At 31.7% G+C, this 5,046-nt stretch overlaps 1 long non-coding RNA gene across 1 annotated transcript; it reads left to right on the forward strand.

The window, feature by feature from the left end:
* Positions 1–607: 607 nt before the first annotated feature.
* LOC124917350 lies at positions 608–4,846 on the forward strand. Its single transcript, XR_007097123.1, has 7 exons — positions 608–838; positions 1,020–1,105; positions 1,221–1,301; positions 2,477–2,554; positions 3,036–3,125; positions 3,667–3,736; positions 4,605–4,846. It is a non-coding gene; the product is annotated as an uncharacterized LOC124917350 (long non-coding RNA).
* The last annotated feature ends 200 nt before the right edge of the window (positions 4,847–5,046 follow it).

The following is a 5,046-nucleotide window of genomic DNA, read 5'->3' on the forward strand; positions in this document are numbered from 1 at the left end:
TAAATCAATATAAACGGAATAATACACATCAAAACCTAACCCTAACTCTTAAGCCCTAAACTCACCAGAATATGTCAAAAAGACGGTGGAAAGACGATGATGTCGAATAGACGGTGGAAAGTCGAAGATGTTGGACGAGGAACGATGTTGAGGAACGATGATCTTGATCGATGTTGAAGGAAGTCGGCAGTTGAGAAGACGTGGTTTTGGAAGTCAGAGTGGGAGGGAGAATCGGGGTGGTTTTGTTTTAAATTAGGGCCGAAAAATTATATATACGACTAAAGACGCGATTTAATCTGAATCGCGTGAGTTCATCACCGCGATTTAGATTAAATCGCGTGCATGGTAAATCGCGTACATTTAAAAACGCGAATTACCAATCACGCGTTTCATCTAAATCGCGGTGATGAACTCACGCGATTTAGATTAAATCGCGTGATTGGTAATTCGCGTCTTTGAGCGTAAGAAATGGCGCCGAAGGGGTATTTCCGACATTTCGCGGGGCAAAAGGGCCCTTTTTGCCAACTTTAGTAGGCGGGGGCCCTTTTTGGAATTTCCCCTGTTATGGGGGCCATTTCATCAAATTTCCCGTCTAGGCTGCGAAGAAATTAGGGTAAAGTGATCTTAGTCGCCCGTTTTGATTCCCTTCTTTTCGAGCTATGGTCTAACAAAATTAACTACAAGTTTGTATATCTCTGTTCAATCTATGATCTAGAAGAAGAGATGGTAACAGTCATTGAAGACGGTAATGGATCGATTTGAAAGGGACGCGGTTCTTTATGGATACAGTATGTCTGTAGAATGGGAACATCATTCTCATTGATGGATCGGTTGTCCTGTGAGTTCAATCCACACACAATCTATCTATCTATATGTATTTCTATTTTATTTGCCTGAATCAGATTAGCACGTAGTTTAGTTAAATGGGAGAAGCTAAAGTCCACACATGATTGATGTATAAACGGGCAGGACAATGCAAAAATATCATTTGAATTTATGAAGTTATTTTTATTTTACAGGACTTCTGGATAACTGGAGAGACAATGCAAAAATGGTGATTGAAATGAGCTTGAATGATTCTTGGCTTCGTGATACAGGGCCAGCAGTATGTTTTATCTCTTCTCTTCTCTTTGAGGCATTTGATGTGTTTATTATAGAATACTTTTTTTTTCAAACATCCATTGAACTACTGAAATGAAGTTACTGTATATTAATTTTAGCTTATTGTTAAAGAAACCAAATCCACGAGCAATTCAGAGACTAAGGTTGCTGGGATTGATTGGGAATTCAACAGTTATGGGGTAAGATGAGTTAATTTTATTTTATTTTTGTACTTTTCTACTGTCTGTGTCTTCTAAAACCAGAATATTCGTATTAGAGTTATAGGTCTAATATCTTTCTTAAATTGTTAATTTTATTATATAATATAATTGTGAATGCAAAGTGCTTTCATATTTGAAGGGGGTCTTCACATTCCAAACTTCCCCATAAATTGTCATATTAACTCTAGTAATCCAGATTTCCTATTCTGGAACATCAATACATAGATATTCGACATATCTTAGGTATTGTTGTAGTAAATAAGGTAAAGATGGATCCTCAATGGAATGATCTTTCGAATGAGGTTAAAACTTGTGTTAAAAATTTGAATTAGTTAAAAACGTGTATAAAATGTAAGTAGTACATTAGTGAATAGGATAAGAAAGATGTGATCTGGAATTTTATTTACCAATTTGTTTCTTATTTAGTAAATATAATCGGCGAGGTTAAATAGGTGCTTCATAATTTGGTTGATTCTCATGCCTTTCCTGGAAAAAAAAACCTTGGTATGAAAAAGGGGAAAAAGCATCATTATTTTGAGTGAAATAGATCATTCTACACATTTTTCTCTATCTCTTCAACCCTTTTTCCCCCTAAATTTTTACCATTACTAAAAACAATATTTATCAAGAAATCAGAAACACTAATTTCCTTACAACTTGATTCATCAAGAAATAGAAACACTAATTTCCTTACAACCTGTTATAGTAATTGACAATACTGGTACATTTTATACGACAAAAGAATAATTTTATTTGTTTCCATTGTGGCATTTTATCACATGATCAATATAATCAATAAGTTTTGTCCTCTTAATCGGATAAGAGAGACACTATAGTTATCTATTTTTTATCACAAATTCATTTTTTCAAGTTATTTGGGCCATTAATGCCCTTCTTATTGTAGATAACTTGCTTGCAATAAGTTATGTATATTGTTTATTATATATTTTCATCGTGTAGTTATGATATTTTCATTTTCAATTTTTTTTTGAATGATTAAGAGTTGCTGAAGGTTGCTATATATATTGGAATTTTGATAATCTTCTGGAAAGTAAGGTCATTGAAGTTTTGATCTTGTGAAAGTATACAATTCAGTTACATGTTCTTTCATTCTTCAATTATTTTGCTTATTTTTCATCTTTTTTTTGTTTCAGATTATGGATGTTAAACGAGTTCCTAAATTTAAATACTCTATCATTCTTGAAGATGAAGCATTCATGTCGATGGAGAAGGTATGATTTCCTATGCTACAAGGTGTTTTTGTTGTCTTGTTTTACTGATACTAGGCCTAAATCAAGTAGACTTACCAAGAACTTGCTTGACAAGCTAAATAGATTTGCTGGAAATTTGAAGCAAGCTTCAGAAACTAATGTTCGCATGAGCGATCAGTTAGAGATCATTTACCACTTATGTCAATCCTTAACAAGCATCTAGTAGGAATTTATATTTTACCGTGAGAGCTTTCTTCAATTTCTGCCTTGACCTTCAAATTCAATTTGAAAGGATCAGAATATGTATTTCATATTGATAGTGGAGAAGTATCGTACTAACATACTCACCTAGAGTAGCTCAAGTGGTAAAAGTCTTGAACTAAGTGGTTGAAGTCTTAGGTTCGGGGTGGGGTCACAACGGTGTGATGTTGTGCCAGCCTTCTCCAAGAAAAAAAGTGTTGGTTTAAAAAATTAATACTAACATGTCTAAATTGATATTCAGATTGAATCTGCCCTTCCTACATTGTTGAGGCACATTATGTGACTAGATGCAAATGAAGATGCTGTGATTGGGGCCTTAATGCAAAGCTTAGTAAGTTCAATTTACTCCATATTTTTAGTGCACAAAATGCAGTATTAATATTTTTTTAATTTGGACATTAATTTGATAGTAATGATGGATTGAGTAAATGAGAAGTGCCATGAAAATACAATCACCACTTTCCTAATATAATTTATCAACCTTGTAGTTTTGTTGAAATCATACTTCAGAAACTTAGAATTCATGTTCTAGAGTTTAACTTCCTCAGAACTTATAAGTTGGCAAACTCATAAGAATTGCAGCGTGTTACTTCTCTACAAATATAGCAATAAAACCAATTATGATTAATTTAATTCAGGAATTTAATGAATTGCCCCATTAGGATCTTGTTAATTTTACAAGTAGTTATTATCCAAATTAAACATATGAGTTTCAATTAATGTAAGTTGTTAAATGTGACCTTATTTGGTGGAAATAGTGCTAACAATTAAAATTATATTTGACATTTTTCTTTTGTTTTTCCTGTATTGAATAGTCATTCTCCATTTTGACTATTTCTTTCATTCTTGACTACTTTCCCTTCTTATTGTAGAGGCAATCGGAGAATCTTGGTGCCCAACGAGCATGAATTGAAAGACATGCTTAAAAAGATGAAGAGAAAAGTATGTTTATTACTCATTTCTCCCTGACCCTACTTTTCTTTATAGGAACGCTATATATGATTACAATCTTTGTTCTTTCTCCCTTTGTTCTAATGAAGATCATTTGATAACAGTTGTTTATTATCACCTAATTATTTAGATTTAGTACAAATTAAGTTAAAAAATCTTACTTATTTATTATGTTATAAATGAATTAAGTATGGACTTTATTTAGAGCGTCCAAAAGACAAATTAGAAGAGTAAATAGACTTTAGTATTTTTCGAGTACTTAGAGTTTAAACAACATTTATTGTTTAAAGATGTAACCGATTCAGCACTTACGATTCAACATTTACACTAAATTTTCAGTTTTATCAAACACATTTTTTGTTAAAAGGTTCAAATGTAATACCTTATATCTTTCACTTTCAGGAATACTAATATTTTGTAGTTGGAAACTGAGTAAGAGTAATTATTTTTAGTTTATCGATTGCATCTCTCTTTATTTCTAATCTGCACACTAGAAAGCTACTACTATCATTATCATTTTATAGTTGTTAACATTTTAATCTATGTTGTTGTTAGCTACAAGTTGTGAATTTTAATTGCTTGGCTTTTAACTATTTTCTACATCATGAATCTAATGAGAAACTATTTCACAAATATGTTCATTTTAAATGATATTCAAGAAGACAATGCATAGTTTTTATTGTTGCCTTAAGTTATAAATGAATGTGTAAAATGAATATTATATAGTTGATCTTTGTAGTTTAGAATCGAACAAACAAATAGATAGATTGATCTTTGTAGTTTAGAATCGAACAAATAGATAGATTGATCCAATAGTTGTGTAAGATTTGTATATAATTCATTTTTGTTTCTGGTTCAGGTGGACGAAGTAGATCTTGTTGGTGTGCTTTAAGGAGGATTCTTTTGAACTGTGAAGTGGAACTGATAAATTTTCTCTTGAATGTTTCTCACTTTTTTTTGTCTTAAATTGGTCATTTTGTTAAAGCTGTTAAACAATTTCGATTTATTTTTGTAGTAAAGATCAATGGCAAGTTAGAAATCAGTTTATTAAAACTTTGAAACTAAATATTTTATAATATTCGATGTTTGGTTTATGTTTTAAGAATATCATTTATTTTATTTAAATATATTATAAAAAATAACATTACAAACATGTTACTCTGAGGGTAAGAGTGGTCGCCATAGAGCATTCTATGGCGACGGTAAGAGTTGTCGTCATAAAATATTTTATGGCGACGGTAAAAGTGGTCGCCATAAAGCATATTTTGGCGACAGTAAGAGTTGTCGTTATAGAGTCTTTT

The sequence above is a fragment of the Impatiens glandulifera genome, unplaced genomic scaffold (genome assembly GCF_907164915.1).
Source record: "Impatiens glandulifera unplaced genomic scaffold, dImpGla2.1, whole genome shotgun sequence".
In the NCBI taxonomy this organism is placed as follows: Eukaryota; Viridiplantae; Streptophyta; class Magnoliopsida; order Ericales; family Balsaminaceae; genus Impatiens; species Impatiens glandulifera.